An 18,068-nucleotide genomic window follows, 5' to 3' on the forward strand; every position below is an offset into this window, starting at 1 on the left:
TGCACAAGTGAATTAAATTAGAAATCAATAAGATATCTAAAAAAGCATCAAGTATTTAAAATTAAACATTTTTCTAAATACCTCCTTTTTTTTTTCTTTTTTTGAGACAGAGTCTCGCTCTGTCGCCCAGGCTGGAGTACAGTGGCTCAATCTTGGCTCACTGCAACCTCTGCCTCCTGGGTTCAAGCAATTCTCCTGCCTCAGCCTCCCGAGCAGCTGGGATTACAGGTGCCTGCCACCATGCCTGGCTAATTTTTATATTTTTAGTAGAGAAGGGGTTTCACCATCTTGGCCAGGCGGGTGTTGAACTCCTGACCTCGGGATCCACCCACCTCAGCCTCCCAGAGTGCTGGGATTACAGGTGTGAGCCACCATGCCCAGCCAATAACTCCTTTTTAAAGAAGAAATCACAAGATAAATTAGAAAATACTTCAAACCGAACAATAATAAAAATACGACATATCAAAATTTATAGACCATAAATGAGTAGAGAAAAAAATTATAACTTTAAATGTTTACATTAGAAAGGCTTAATGTCAACTATCCAAGTATTCATCTTTTTTAAAAAAATGAGTAATATAAACCCAAAGCAAGCAGAAGAAAAGAAATAAGTCAGAATTCAATGAAACAGAAAATAAAAACAGAGAAATATTTAAAGACAAATTTGATTCTTTGAAAAGGTTAATCAAATTAATAAACCCTAACAAGACTGGTCAAATAAAATAAAAGAGAAAAAATAATTTTTCAATATCATAAATGAGAGTATAGGATATCACTTCAGACCTTATAGTTATCAAAAGGAATTTTTTTTTTTTTTTTTTAGATGGAGTCTCACTTGGTCACCCAGGCTGGTGTGCAGTGACACAATCTTGGCTCACTGCAACCTCTGCCTCCCAAGTTCAAGCGATTCTCCTGCCTCAGCCTCCCGAGTAGCTGGGATTACAGGTATGTACCACCACACCCAGCTAATTTTTGTATTTTTAGCAGAGATAGGGTTTTACCATGTTGGCCAGGCTGGTCTCAAACTCCTGACCTCAGGTGATCCTCCTGCGGCCTCCCAAAGTGCTGGGATTACATGCATGAGCCACCATGCCCAGCTGGAAACATTATCAACAGCTTTATGTCAATAAATTTAACAATTTAAATGAAATTAATAGATTCCTTGAAAAATACAACTTACGAAAACTAACACAGATGAAATTTTAAAAATCTGAATATCTCTATATCTACCAAAGAAATCAAATTCACACTCAAAAACTTTTCCTATGCGGTTTCTCTGGCAAATTAAACACTTAAGAAAGAAATATACCATAGTGAACATTTAAGGAACATATTAAACATTTAAGGAAGAAATGATACCCATCTTACCCAACTCGTAGGAAATAGAAAAGAAAAGCATAGGCCAGACGTGGTGGCTCATGCCACTAAGTGCTTCAAAGGCTGGAACAGCTGATCCATTAAAATCCTGTGGTCTGATAGAAAGATCTATTGAAAACCTATAGCCTACATCATACTCAATGGTGATATACTGAACACTTGCCCCATAAGATCAGGAAAAATGTAGAGACGGCCATTCTCACCGTTTCTGTTAAACATTGTACTGGAGATCTGTGGTGGTCACGAGAATACACTTTGTACACCTGCTACTAAAGAGAATGTAATTGACCAAGGGCCCCAGCCATTGAACTCTGAAGTTGATTGGAGTCACAGGACTCTGGCTCAGTGATATTCCTTGCAGATATTCCTCATGCAACATAGCAGTCTAGAGTGATTCCAGTTACTTGTCCTTCCCTTTCTCCTCTACTTTCTCACATCAATGTCTGATGGCTCTTCCAGCTTGTGGGGCTCCCTCTGCATTTTGTATCCGATAGGCATTTTCCCCAATAAAATCCTTGTTTTTTTAGGAGACAGACAGGGTCTCAGTCTGTCAGCCAGGCTAGAGTGCAGTGGCACAATCATAGTTCACTGCAGCCTTGATCTCCCGGGCTCAGGTGATCCTCCTCCCTCAGCCTCCCTAGTAGCTGGGATTACAGGCACATGCCACTACACCTGGCTAAATTTTTTTAAAAATTGTTTGATAGAGACCAGGCTTTGCTATGTTTCCCCGTCTGGTCTTGAACTCTTGGCCTCAAATAATCCTCCCACCTCAGCCTTTCAAAATGCTAGGATTATAGGCATGAGCCACCATGCCTGGCCAATCCTTGCATGTTTAATTCTGTCTTTGCATCTACTTCTTGGAGCATCTGACTAACCCAAGGTGCAGTAAAATGGTAAGTCAAGTGTAATAGGCAAGAAAAGGAAACAAAAGACAAACAGATTGGGAAAAGGAAAGTAGAATGATTCCTATTTGTAGATAACAGTTTGTTTATATAGAAAATCCTAAACAATCAACACAACAAAAATTATTAGAACTCATTAAAGATTTTAGCAAAGTCTCAGGATACAAGGTCAATATGTAACAATCAATTGCATTTTTATACACTAGCAGCAAACTATAGGACAATAAATTTTTAAATTTCATTTAAATCACAATAAAAAAACATAAAATACTTTGGGATAAATTTAACAAAATATATGCAAAGACTTTGACCCTGAAAACTACAAAACATTGATACGAGACTGTGCCTGCTGAGTTTACAGCTCTCTGTGTCTCTAACCTGAGCTCTGCATCCTATAACAGAGAGGTGTTAGAACTATCTCCACTTGCTTTAGTCTAATAAATGATCCCCATTCCATAAAACCATGAACAATCCGATGCTTCCCATGAAACATCATGACCTATCCCCACCCTGTGTATCAATTTGGGCTATAGGGTGCCCAGATGTTTGGTCAAATATTATTCTGGGTGTGTCTGTGATGGTGTTTTGGGTGAGAATAACATCTGAACCAGTACACTAGGAAAGCAGATTGCCCACCCTGATGCGTTTGAGCCTCATTCAGTTGAAGGTCTTACTAGAAAAAAAAAGCTGATCCTCCCCTGAGTGAGAGAATTCCTTTGGCCTGACTGCCTTGGAAATGGAACATCAATTTTTTTCCTGCCTTCAGATTCAAACTGAAACCATAGGCTTTTCCTGGGTCTCAAGTCTACCAGCCTTCGAACTGCAACTACACCATTGACTCCTGGTTCTCTGGCCTTTGGACTCAAACTGGAGTCACACCATCAGCTCTCCTGGGACTCCAGCTTGTCAGCTCACCCTGAGGATCTTGAGACTTAGCCTCTGTAATCACACAAGCCAATTCCTTATAATAATTCAATCTCTCTCTCTTTCTTTCTCCCCACCCCTGTGTATGTGGGTTTGTGTGTGTGTGTGTATTTGTGTGTACATACATACATATATATAGTACATATATATTTTTTCTGTCTCCTGGAGAACTCTGACCAATACACAGTCCCAAGCAGCAGCAGCTCAGAAAAGCTCAGGGCATCATTATGTCATAATTTCCTACCCAAGATGGTATAGGTTACATCAGCATTAGTCATTAATATCATCATTATGAATTCTGAGAATATGGGAAATATTCTATAATATTATAAATATATGATATAAATTAAATTCGTATAAATATTTGAATTCAAAAATAAATTAGATTTCACGAATAGAAAGCTAATTATCATTTTTATAACTTACCAACTCCTTACATATTCTTAAGCTATAAATTCTGTAGCATAATTGAATGACCCACGTTTTCATGAGACTTTAATATCTCCTGCAAATCCCAGCACAGTGCTGGATATAAGCAGTGTTCAATGAATCTTCATCAACTGGAATTGAGCCTTTCGTTGTAACATTACAAAGTTAGGAAACATAAACCAACTCTAATAATCAGAAGTGATATTATTGAATGCTTATTATCCAACAAGTATATACTCAGCACCTTGTGTGGCTATCTCAGTCTTTACAACAATCTATGAATATTATTATTCCTACTATACAGATGAAGAAATTGATGATTAGCAAGGTTAAGTAACTTGTCCCAAGTTATACTGTTAGTAACAATAGAGAGAAGATACTAGAGATAAATCAGAAGCTCTTAATTTGGGGGTCTAGGGACACCAAGATGTTGTCAATAAGCTTTCGAGGGTCTGAAAAACTATTTAAATATAGATACTAATTTTTTTCAAGGGAAAAAGTCTGGAGGTTCTTTTAGAGGTTTATAAACCTTAGAAGATGAAAGTCATTGTCCAGCTACAGGATCATAAATCATTGAGCTAAGGCATCAACCATGAACTATGTCTGCATTGGCTTGTCTAGAAAGATTCCCATATTTCATTATTCTCATTCAAAAGCTCTTATACTTGAAGCACCATTCTGAGGACGGTTAATTTCTTTTACAACTCAGAAAAATCAAAATTCTAAAAAGCTCTTCTAGAACTGGTTTTCCCAGCCCTTCTAGGTAGGGGAATGTTAGACCAAAACCCACTAAACATTATAGGGTGATGGAGTCATCCCTTATAATACAGATTTAAATAATCCTTCACTAAATATTGCTACATAAAGTTTTGTTGAAAGGTTCACAACATACAAATGTGCTTTGTTTTCCTAGAAAAACCCATTTTTCTGTAAATTAAGTTGTATGTTCAATGCTTTAAATAAGGTGGCATGGTATAGTGGATGGAGGCTATAGGATTGGAATCAGAAATCCTGGGTTCAAATTCTCACTTGGGCACTTAATAGCTGTATCACTGTGGGCAATTTACTTAATTCTCTGAGTCTCAATTTCCTCATCCTCAAAATGGGGATGAGAACATTTACTTTATAGGGCAACTGTAAAGAATAAACAAAATAATTATGAAAAGGGCCTAATGATATACCTGGTACAAAAGAGGCTCTCAAAAAATTTGTTTTTACTTAAGATTTGTCAGCTATTTTCCAAAGTAATCACCCCTAGTTCACCTTTTATATAAATTTATATATTGCCACAACAGTTTTAGAAGCAGTACATTGTGGAACAGGGGTCAGCAAACTTCTTCTGTAAAGGGATGGCTAGTCAATATTATAGATTCAGGAGCCATAGGGTCTCTGTTAAAACACCCCAACTCTGCCATTATAGGGTGAAAGCAGCCATAGACAATCCACGAATGAATGTGCTCCCCACCACCGCCAGCCCTGTTTTCTGTATTCTCAACCTAAACCAGGGCAGTAATAGATAAGATAGGAGAGGTGGACTCGGCCCTTGGGAGCATTCACCTGGGAAGCTCTGGGATAACAGAGGAGACCTGGCACTGCTGGTGAGGCTCAGCTTTGACTCTATGACCAGGCCTTATCTCTGCAACCACAGCCCACCCCAGCCAGTTGTCCTTGCATCCCAGACAGCCTTGCCCTCCCTCTCATTCTGCTCTTGTGTTTGTCCTCCAGAAGTTGGGTGTAGGGTTTTGGGAGGAAACTCATTTGTCTTTCTGGTTCTCTGTTCTCTCCCTAAGTAGCAGGAAACAGAAGTAGCAGCAGCAGCTTTCAGAACTAAGTGCTTCAAAGGCTGGAACAGCTGAATCCATTAAAATCCTGTGGTCTGGTTCCTGTTTCGATCATCATTGTTGGAACGGTTTGGGAACCCACAGGATGAGAACAAATTTTGTTGGAGTCACTCTGATGCATTTTAGGGCTTGTGATTGTGGGTTTTTTAGTAAGATTGTTTTTGCTGTTTCAGTTTTGTTTATAAACAGATTGTATCGGAAAGTTTTTGAGTGAGCATCTGTCAGATTCTTGCAGTTCTAGCTTATGCCATTGAATACTTTGACATCATGTATAATTTTTCGCCTCCCAAACTGCATGTGCAGGTTAAATTAATTCAGTGACTCTAAATTACTGATGATAGTCTTCTATTGCTATTGTCTGTTCCATTCAGAAGAAAGTTTTGTAGTCTTAGTACATACAATGGAAGTTATTTTTCCTAATAGCAAAGAATAAACTGTCTCTTTCTTTAAGCCAACTAGGCCCCTCTGCAACTATGCAATCAGCCTCCTATTTGAATTGGCTGAAAATGCCCGAAATCACCATAAACCATAGCACCTAGGACAATGCCTAGTCCTTGGTAGGTTTTCAATAAATATATCTTGAATAAATAAATGAGAATCATGATTTTTCTTATGAGTATTTTTGAAAAGCTGTGCCCATCCTCCTCAACAAATACTTCTCTAGCACTTGGCAATGTGACACCTTTCTTCTCCTTGGCACAAACTGCAGGTGTTACAACAAAAATGTGGCAGGCTGTTAAGTCAGTCCAGAACAATTGGTAATTAGCCCACATCAGGACAACACTTGATATTTCCAGCAGGACAAGTTCTTGCATTGCACGGGGGTAATGATTGTTTTTCCTCTTACCCCTTTCTCAGCTGGGATTTATTACCTCATCAACAAGTTACTAATTATATTAAAATTTCCAGTCCACATGAGGGATACCTATTGGTATGATTGTGAAGGAATCATTTAACAAGAGGTTTAGAAAAAAATAATCCAGCAGAAAGCTAACCCCATTGAAAACACTTGAACCCTGGAACATTTAATTGAGGTGATCTGGAAACACAAGAACAGCAAAACTCATTCATATTATTGCTTGTCTCTTTGTTTTGGAGTTCTGTGGGATCCAGTGCTTTCTAATTCAGTTATTTTACTTGTTAATTTCTTTTTCTTATTCCCTCCCTCCCTCCCTTCCTTCCTTCCTTCCTTCCTTTCTTCCTTCCTTCTTTTTGAGACAGAGTCTCGCTCCATCGCCATGCTGGAGTGCAATGGCACGATCTCAGCTCACTGCAATCTCTGCCTCCCGGGTTCAAGCGATTCTCCTGCCTCCGCCTCCTAGTAGCTGGCACTACGGCGCACGCCACCACGCCCAGCTAATTTTTGTATTTTTAGTAGAGATGGGTTTCACCATGTTGGCCAGGATGATCTCGATCTCTTGATCCTCGAGATCCGCCCACCTTGGCCTCCCAAAGTGCTGGGATTACAGGCGTGAGCCACTATGCCCGGCCTTTTTTTTTATTTTTTGACAAAAATATATATATTTATCAGGTACACGATGTTGTTTTAATACATATATACAATGTAGACTGGCTAAATGAAACTAACATGTGCATTACTTCACATACTTCCCATTTTTGGGCGAAAACACAAAATCCACTCTCTTAGCATTTTTCAGAATACAATACATTCTCATTAACTAAAGTCACCATTTTGTACAATACATCTCTTAAATGTAATCCTCCTGCCTAGCTGGAATTTTGTATCCTTTGACCAACATTCTCCCCAACTGACCTCCCAACTCTCTCCCAACCCCTGGTCCTTCATATTATTGTGTGCCCTTCAATGTTCAATGTTTTAAAAGACTATGTGTTAATTATTTAAAGTATTTAGTGTGTAGTGTGTTTGTTTTGGCTTCAACCTTGCCCCAGTGATGCTAAGAACTTTGTAACTTCCAGCTATTGTTCATATATCCACCTCGTGCCAGCCTGATGATACCAGAATCGCTGGGTTTTTTGTTGTTGTTTTTTGCTTTTGTTTTTGTTTTGAGACAGTCTCGTGCTGTTGCTCAGACTGGAATGCAGTGGCGCAATCTCACAGCTCACTGTAACTTCCACCTCCCGGGTTCAAGCAATTCTCCTGCTTCAGCCTCTCTAGTAGCTGGGATTACAGGCATGTGCCAGCATGCCTGGCTAATTTTTGTTTTTTGAGTAGAGACAGGGTTTCACCATGTTGGCCAGGCTGGTCTCAAACTCCTGACCTCCCGTGATCCACCCACCTTGGCCTCCCAAAGTGCTTGGATTACAGGTGTGAGCCAACGCACCCAGCCTTAGAATTACATTTGATAAATACCAAGTAGGAGGCATTTTATTGGCTTCAAAATAGAAGTTAATGTCTTCATAGCTGAGGAGCTCCATTTCTGAAACCCAAGGACCTTGGCTTTGGAGACATTCACGCTATGCCAAAGATATTCCCCATCCCCCCCAAATTTTTATTCATTCCCTTTCATTGTTTTGTGTATGTACCAACCTCTTCCCTCCAACCAGATCTTTTTTGTTCCCTCCAACTAGTATCTTCTTTTAAGCAACTGATATTCCTGGTCTTTTAAAAAAAGACAATATATATATAAGCTAAATACTAATTTTCTAAAGTAAGTCATTCAAAATATCTAGCTAATAGGATGCTAGAGAATGCTGGTCTTTTACAAAAAGGTAAGTTCCTTAGCAAGCAGGGCTTGGTCTTACTCATGTTTGCACCCATCCTGCCTCAGCAACCCCAGCACCTTGCACAATTCTTCATGCACCTAGCAAGTCTGCAACAAATACCTATTAGATAAAAGAGAAGATGGACCATCTGGCAGTAGTACTTATTTTCTTGTGTGGCTTATAACCTGATTTGAAAGTATTTACAAAAATACTTTGAGGGGTGGCCCCATCAGGGAAATGACCACATGGCTCCAAGGGGTCTGCTTTGAAAACAGCCTCATGTGAAAACCTAAGACCTGGTATATTTGTTGGGGGACAAAAATGGTTTTCTTGTTTTGCAGACATTTGGCTTTATGAAATTATAGAATATTAAAAGTATATCTTGTTGGTCAACTAGGCCAAGCTTTCACATGAAGAAGCTGATATGGTTTGGCTGTGTCCCCACCCAAACTTCATCTTGAATTGTAGCTCCCATAATCCCCATGTGTCATGGGAGGGACCCGGTGGGAGGTAATTGAGTCATGGGGGTGGATTTCTCCCATGCTGTTCTCATGATAGTGAATAAGTCTCACAAGATCTGATGGTTTTATAAAGGGCAGTTCCCCTGCACACGCTCTCTTGCCTGCCACCATGTAAGACATGACTTTGCTCCTTCTTTGCCTTCTGCCATGATTGTGAGGCCTCCTCAGCCACGTGGAACTGTGAGTCCATTAAACCTCTTTTTCTTTGTAAATTATCCAGTCTCAGGTATGTCTTTATTGGCAGCATGAAAACGGACTAATACAGAAGCTAAGGCTCAGACAACTTACAGAACTTATTCAAGTCATTAGTTCACAGTAAAGGCAAGACTAGAACCAAGTCTTCTTACTCCCTAAATCACTTGATATTAATAGTATTTTTTAAAACTACTACATTGTATTGTCTATAGAGACTGCTAAAAACAAACACCCAACATCTTTATCTTTTATTTATTTATTTTGACTAGGAAATTTTCTTGAAGAATTAGAGAAGTCTTATCTCTGATAGGCCGTTACATCTAAAGACTTATAATAAAAGAGGGCTTTGTTTTCTGACCCAGATAAGCTTAGCAAATATGAAATACATAAAACATAAAACTCTACTCATTCTCGAGTATCCTATTAGCTAGATGTTTTAAATGACTTACTTTTAAAAATTAGCATTTAGCTTATATTTACATTGTCTTTTTAAAAAAAACCAGGAATATGAGATGCTTAAAAAAAAGAGACTAGATTTCCCTAGATGCGAGGTGAGAATATTGTCCTGCTCAAACTTCCTCCACCAAAAAAGGAAAAGATTTGGAAGAGCAGAATTGAAAAACAACCACCAAAAAAAGTAGAAAAGTGAAAGGAAATAGATCCAGATGAATTTTAAAATAAAGTAAATTGATCAACAGAGACTAGAAACTGAACAATCATATGCAGTATGTGGACCTAGTTTAGATCCCATCAAACCAAATATAAAAATGAAATATAAAAACACATCTTGAGGCCGGACACAGTAGCTCACGCCTGTAATCCCAGCACTTTGGGAGACCAAGGCAGGTGGATCACCTGAGGTCAGGAGTTCGAGACCAACCTGCTCAACATGGTGAAACCCCATCTCCACTAAAATTACAAAAATTAGCTAGGCATGGTGTAGTGTGCCTGTAGTCCCAGCTACTGGAGAAGCTTAGGCAGGAGAATGGCTTGAACCCGGGAGGCAGAGGTTGCAGTGAGCCAAGATTGCACCACTGCACTCCAGCCTGGGTGACAAAGAGAGACTGCATCTCAAAAAATAAAAAATTAAAACACATCTTAGGGATATTTTAGAAAACTTGAATGTGGATAGGGTATAAATAAAAAATTAAAACACATCTTAGGGATATTTTAGAAAACTTGAATGTGGATAGGGTATCAGATATTGTAAAAGAATTATGTTGTTAATTTTGTTAGGTATGATGATAGTATTATGATTATATAAGAAAATATCCTTATGTTTTTGAGATGTACAGTGATGTATTTAAACGTTAAGTGTCATGATGTCTGGGACTAGTTTTAAAATACTTCAGCAAAGGGGAACATAGATGAAACATGATGAAATATTAACTATTCTAAAATTAAAGTGATAATTTTATAGTAATTCATTATATTATTTCCTCTGCTTTTACACATAAAATTGTTATAAATTTTCATAGGAATAATGCCAAAAGCACATTTGGTCAAAGGGAACAGTCTTCCCAATTTAACGTAAGTACCATTTTAATGTTGGAACAGTGTCTGGGGTGGTATAACACTAAAAATACCTTTGACGTAGAAGTGCAAAGCTAGTCAGTTACTGGACAAAAGTTATACTTCTCATCTTCCTGTGGGTAAAAAATTTAAAATTTAAAACTATGAACGAAATCAGTATTTTATTTAAAGAGGAAGTGTGACTTGACAAATTGGCATTTTAGGAATAAAGGAAGTCAGAATCTGAAGTCACTCCCAGGAAGGATCCACATGAAATTACAGGGCAAGGAGCTCTGTCAGGATGCCTTGAACCCAGTACTCTTTTTTTTTTTTTCTTAATTATTGTTCCTGTCTTCTTCAGTGCTTCCTTCAATATAAATATGCTTGCAATGCTGTTTCTTCGATAAATCTCACACATGGCATTTGCTTAAACTGCCAGTGGAATGGTGTTTGGACTATTAGTAAGGAGTATAGCTTTTTAAAATTTAAATTGGATCTGTAAAACCAGAGAAGAGAGGTGTGAGTCAGGATAGGCCAGGTTACGAAGTACAAGTTAACCTTGAGGATCTCAGTAGCTTTAAAGTCATCTCTCACAAAAACCCTACTGTTGGTCAGCAAGGCAGTGGGGGGAGATAGGGAGATAGATTGGGTGGGGAGCCAGGCTATCAGAGAACCCATCTAGTGGCTGTGCCATCTGGAACTTGCCACAGCAGGACAAGAGAGACTCGGGCTTCTAGATAGTCACTTTGCTCACTTTCCTTTGGCCAGAACTGGTCACAGGATCCCACCTAACTGCAAGGGGGCAAAGAAGTGTGGCCTCCTATATGTCAATGAAGGAAAAGAGAACCATGTTTTGGTGGGCACCCTGTTTACTTCATTGTCATTATATGCTGCGTAGATGTATTGATCATCCATCTATGCAAAAACTATTTGTTGAGTACCTATTACACACAGGCACTATTCTGGGTACTAATAATTCAGGGATTTAATTAAATGGCTGCACTCCATAAAGGTGAGTAAGTACATAGTAAGCTGAGCTCTTTTGTTGCTCACCAGAATAAAATATAAACTCAAAGGACAGAGATAAAAATCTGTTTGCTGATACACACATAATACATATCTAGAAGGTATTATATATTATAAATACTTTAAAAATTTTTAAATTACTATCAAAGATGATTATTGGAGTGTCCTAGCTGTGCTCCTACTGTGTAATCTCTGTAAGCCTCAGTTGCCTCCTTTACAAAATGGATAAAGGGATAATAATATGTAGCTTAGAGAATGGTTGCAAGAATTAAAAGAGATGATGCATGTAAAGGCCCACAGTACCTGGCACACAGCAAGTGCTCTGTAAATGTAAAACACACAAGTCATTTCTAATTGAAGTTAAATAATTTAAAATAACACAAACATTGAATTTAAATTGTTAGGAAGCATCCTTCCTTCCTGCCCCCCTGCCATCCATGTCTGGGAGCATAGTGTAGAGCACTGGAAAGAAAAAAACTAGAATTAACCGTGTGGTTTTAGATTTGGAATTGGAAGTATTGGTATGAATTCAGTTTTTAATATATACAATAGTAATAATATAAAGTATATGCCTTGACATATAGAGATTAAAAAATGAAAATAAATGTAAATGTCTGATACATATGTGGTTTTGTGTATCTGTGTGTGTAGATAGATACATCTATAGCTCTATTTTTATTTAAATAATAGATAGATATCTCTAACTCTTTCTGAGAGCAGTGATACCCATTAACAATGTGCACACCTAGAGTCTAGACCTTGGTTTCTAAATATCATTCTTTACTAAAAGCATTCCAAGATTCTTGGGGAAATGACTGATTCCAGGGTTGGGACAGGGAAAATACAAGATGGGCCTAGAATATCTTTTTGTGCCAGAAAATAGAGAATGGCTCAATGAAGGACAGAAACATGTTAAAAGCTCATAGAAACCAGTCTGATGGGCCTCACACAGGACAAATCCAGGACAATTTGGCATCAAAGTAAGTAACTATAGTAAGGGATGCTAGCTGACTAAATAAAATAGGAATCCAGAAGTTTATACTGATGCAATGAGATGCCACAATAAATAAGTGTGGGGAAAAGAAAGCTTTTCCTTACAGTGAAATGCTAACTAATAAATGTACAAGGGATGATGGAATTAGAAAATTGTTATTTGGCAACCTAGTAATTATTAACGCAACCAGCAAACACCAGTGGGTAATAAAACTAGTGGGTGAACATTTAATGAGGGATGGAATATTTTCATGGTTTCAAAGTACCTCCTTACCAGTCTTACTAGCATCAAAGGAAAAAAGGAGGCTGGGCGCAGTGGCTCAAGCCTGTAATCCCAGCACTTTGGGAGGCCGAGGCGGGTGGATCACAAGGTCAGGTGACTGAGACCATCCCGGCTAACACGGGGAAACCTTGTCTCTACTAAAAACACAAAAGAAATTAGCCGGGCGCGGTGGCGGGTTCCTGTAGTCCCAGCTACTGGGAGACTGAGGCAGGAGAATGGCGTGAACCTGGGAGGTGGAGCTTGCAGTGAGCCCAGATCATGCCACTACACTCCAGCCTGGGCCACAGAGCGAGACTACATCTCAAAAAAATAAAAATAAATAAATAAATAAAAATTGGAAAAAAAAAAAAGAAAGAAAAAAGGGGAGAAAACCCAGAAGACAACACTCTAATCAAGTAATCAAAGTTAATGTCATCTGTAATGAAATAAATAGAAATTTTATACGACCTGTGAGGGCACAATGAGACGAACTCACCATGATTTCTGTGATATTCCTGCAAAAAAGCATAACCTGAATCTAATCATGAGGACACACCAGTCGAATCCAAACTGAGGAACATTCTAGAAAATAACTGGTTTGTAATCTTTGAAAGTGTCAAGATCCTGAAAGTCAAGGATAAACTGAGGAACTAGTCTAGATTGACGAAGACCAAAGAGAAATGAGAAGAAATGTAATGCTAAATCCTAGGCTGGATCCTTTTTAATAAAGGACATTATTGGGATAATTAGTGACATTTGAACACAGTCTGATGACTAGCTGATTGTACTTCACCAATGTCAATTTCCTGATTGCCATGGTTGTCCTGTGGTTATTTAGGAGAATGTCTTTGCTCTTAGGTAATTTCACACTAAAGTATTTAGGGGTGATAGGATATCATAGCAGCAATTTACTCTTAAGTGGCTTATTTCTACAACCTTTCTCTAAGCTTGAATGCATTTCAAATATTAAAAAGCCAGGGATGGATGGTAGTGATGGTTGCACAACAACGTGAGTGCACTTAATGCCACTAAATTGTACACTTAAAATGATAAATGTATGTCGTATGTATTTTACAATAATGTTTTTAAAGCTAGGAAAATTGTACATGAAAAATAGACAATAAAATGGTTGCTCGGGAAATACATTCAGAACTAGTTTATACTCTATATTAGTCAGTTCTCACACTGCTATAAAGGATAATACCTGAGACTGGGTAATTATGAACAAAAGACATTTAATTGACTCACAGTTCCACAGGCTTAAGAGGAACCATGGCTAGGAGGCCTCAGGAAACTTACAGTCACGGTGGAAGGTGAAGGGGAAGCAGGCACCTTCTTCACAAGACAGCAGGAGGGAGTGTGTGCAAGAACAAAGAAGTGGCACACTTTAAAACCATCAGCTCTCTTGAAAACTCACTACTATCATGAGAACAGTATGGGGGAAATGACCCCCAATGATGCAATCACCTCCCACTGGGTCCCTCCCCTGACACACGGGGATTACAATTTGAGATGAAATTTGGGTGGGGACACAGAGCCAAACCATGTAATTCTCTAAACTCGAATTGCATGTGTGTGTGGAGAGATATGTTACCTGAATCCTAGTGAAGAGGATTAAATCAATTACTCTCACCCAGTGGGTCTCCTTGGGGCAAGATCAGCCTTGAGGGTTATTTGCAACTTTATGGGGACACTTTTCTATTGTCAGTCACTATTGCTGGAGAAGGAGGGCACTACTGGAATTTAGTAGGTGGGGGCTAGAGATTCTAGAAGAGATGCTAGACTACTTGTATTAGTCCATTTTCACACTACTGATAAAGACATATCCGAGACTGGGAAGAAAAAGAGGTTTATTTGGACTTACAGTTCCACATGTCTGGGGAGGCCTCAGAATCATGGCAGGAGGTGAAAGATACTTCTTACATGGTGGTGGCAAGAGAAAATGAGGAAGAAGCAAAAGCAGAAACCCCTGATAAACCCAGCAGATCTTATGAGATGTATTCACTATCACAAGAATAGCACAGGAAAGACCCAGCCCCTATGATTCAATTACCTCCCCCTGGGTCCCTCCCGTAACACTGGGGAATTCTGGGAGATACAATTCAAGTTGAGATTTGGGTGGGGACATAGTCGAACCATATCACTGCTATAATGTAGACACCCCATGAGAAAGAATTGTCCCAAGTCTCCATGGTTTTCAAGCATCCCACAGGCATTCATGAGGGGGAAAACTTTTCTTAAATATCTCCAGCTAAGAACCCCATTTTACATAGAAATACAAAATACTTTTTCACAGTTTTCACATTTGCTGAATTTTCCAGGAATGCAACTATCATGTAAATTGACAGCAGTTTGTACTTCATCTTGTTTAAAACTCTACTAAGAAGCTGCTCACTATTTGGGAAAAATAAGATCACCTATAACAATGTTGTCCATGGTATTTGAGTAGCCAAACACATACCTCTATCACTCTGCCTTTGCAACTTTCATAAGCAACCATGTAACAGAGCTGCTTTGAGTCTCATCTTAACTGACAACCAAAAAATTATGAAATTAGCAGAGACACATGACATACTTCAAAAGAATTATTTTAAAATGTTTTATAGGCTGGGTGTAGTGGCTCACACCTGTAATCCCAACACTGGGAGGCTGAGGCAGGTGGATTGCTTGAGCCCAGGAGTTTGAGGCCAATCTGGGCAACACGGCAAAACTGTCTCTGCAAAAAAACAACTAAGATAAAATAAAATAATCAGGTGAGCACGGTGGCATGTGCCTGTAGTCCCAGCTACTTGGGAGGCTGGGGAGAGAGGATTGACTGAGCCCAGGAGGTCAAGACTGCAGGGAGCTGTGACTGCACCACTGCACTCCAGCCTGGATGGCAGAATGAGACCCTGTCTCAAAATAAATAAAATATTTAATGATAGCTATCAAATGTATACTACTTTTGTTACCTAATGGTAAGAAATACATTGCGAAATTGCATACTGTGATGACTCATTCCTTAGTTGCCTATAGCTTCTCAGTCTTACTCAGATATTGTCTCCAGAGGTCTACCACAGCCTGCCAGCCCTTATTTCACTCTGTCTCTTTCCAGTCCCTTCTGTCTGCCCCATTGACCATGGAAGCCGACGTCTCCCAAGCTTTCTGTAGTGTAAATTAAGGAGCTCCATCCAGGAGCTATGATCTTGGCCATTCTCAGTCACAACACTGTCCCATGTCAAAAGGTAGGGAATTATTTTGACACTACACTTGGAGGTGAGCTCTGAGTTCACCTGTGAGGATCTCACACTTGCCCATTTCCGACAGTCTACCTTTCTTTGGGCGTATATGATGACTTCACGTAAGGTTACCTTCTCTTTCTTGCATCATACAGACATAATTTTGGCCTGTTATTTACCCTACTGCATACTCCTCCCTTTACTCTTTCATTTTCTATACTGTTTCTACAGATGGGCTTCCGATCTTCTTCACTTCTTGTGAAACCAAACATTATAAGCAGGTGCAAACATTGTTTCATATGTTTTCCAAAGTAGCTGTGCCTGAGCATTTATATATTACATATTTTTTCATAATTACTTCTCTTTTATCCCTCCTTAATGTTGTAATTGGGACATTATGTGTGTTTTAAAATTATGTGTGTGGGTAGCTTTTATTTCTATACACAGAGAGGACATTACAAAATATCCACTGTGGGCCAGGCATGGTAGTTTGTGCCTGTAATCCCAGCACTTTGGGAGGCTGAGGCAGGAGGCTCTCTTGAGCGCAGGAGTTTGAGACCAGCCTGGGCAACACGGTGAAACCCTGTCTCTACAAAAAATACAAAAATTAGCTAGGCATGGTGGCGTGTGCCTGTAGTCCCAGCTACTTAGGGGGCTGAGGTGGGAGGATCCCCTGGCCAGGGAGGTAAAGGCTGCAGTGAGCCATGATCTCTCCACTGTACTCCAGCCTGGAAAACAGAGTGAAATCCTGTCTCAAAAAACTTAAACAAACAAACCAACCCACAAAATATCCATTGTGAAAAGAAGATGGCTGTTGTGTCTGGTAAGATGAGAACGTGTGCTCTGACAGAAACAACTGCTTGTCATATCAAAGGTGGCTTGCACTATCTGAGGCATGTTGTGAAGACGGGAAGCAACATGATGGGGGCACTTTTTTTTTTTTTTTTTTTTTTGAGACGGAGTCTCGCTCTGTCGCCCAGGCTGGAGTGCAGTGGCCGGATCTCAGCTCACTGCAAGCTCCACCTCCCGGGTTCCCGCCATTCTCCTGCCTCAGCCTCCCCAGTAGCCGGGACTACAGGCGCCCGCCACCTCGCCTGGCTAGGTTTTGTGTTTTTTAGTAGAGACGGGGTTTCACCGTGTTAGCCAGGATGGTCTCGATCTGCTGACCTCGTGATCCGCCCGTCTCGGCCTCCCAAAGTGCTGGGATTACAGGCTTGAGCCACTGCGCCCGGCCGGGGGCACTTTTTTAAAAAATCCCTTGCGGAAGAGTTGAGGGAATTGAGGTGGCCAAGCCCAAAGCATCCATAACATTCGGTCCTCAAATACCTCAAAGGCAATTGAGCACACTGAGGTTTGGATGGGCTCAGGGTGGCCCCAGGGGACAGAAACTTGGCCAATGGGAATATTCTCAGAGAGGCGGATGTTCATTCAAGATGTTCGTTCAGATCTCTGAGGGTTCCTAGACTAAGATAGGGAATGATTTGCTTAGTTAAGGCTGCCAGCAGTGGGATCCTCATCTTCCCCTCTGCCCTCCGCAGTTGCTATTGAAAGTGTTCAAACAGATGCTGGACGCTGTAGAGGGGCGACTCTGAGAGGTGTCCAATCTGGACCCATCTGTGTATGGAAGAGCTTCAGGGTGTCACCTCTGGAACCAGGCTGCTGGGGTACAAATTTTATGCCAGCAGCTTCCTAATGAGGTGACAATGGGGCAACTTGATTTCTCTGTGTCTGACTTTCCTCGTGTGTAGAATGGAGGTGATGCTTTAAAATCCCCTTCTCTGAGGGCTCTTATGGCATAGACTAAGTACTCAGTAGATGTCAGCTGTTTCTGTTAATCTTTACAAAGCACTGCAGGGAGAAACAGAAATAAGAAATAGAGTCCTAAGAACTTTTCACTTCCCCATGAAGACCCAGTAATAACATTTTTAACCTTGGGTTCCAAGAAACTTTCCTGTATTAATAGGATAGTTCCTTTTTGTGTTTGTGCTAATTCAAGGTACTTTCAGTTACCTGCAACCAAAGTAGTTTGACTAATACAGATGAAGAGGATCTAAAATACCTACTGAAAATAGGGCTAAGAAAGTAAGAAGAGCTGACAAAATAGTGCCAGCATTTAGGGGTCAATATGGCAGCAGACTCCAGATCTTGCTTGGTGGGCCCCTCTACCAGAACTTTCCACTAGA

The sequence above is a fragment of the Macaca mulatta genome, chromosome 4 (assembly GCF_049350105.2).
Source record: "Macaca mulatta isolate MMU2019108-1 chromosome 4, T2T-MMU8v2.0, whole genome shotgun sequence".
NCBI lineage: Eukaryota > Metazoa > Chordata > Mammalia > Primates > Cercopithecidae > Macaca > Macaca mulatta.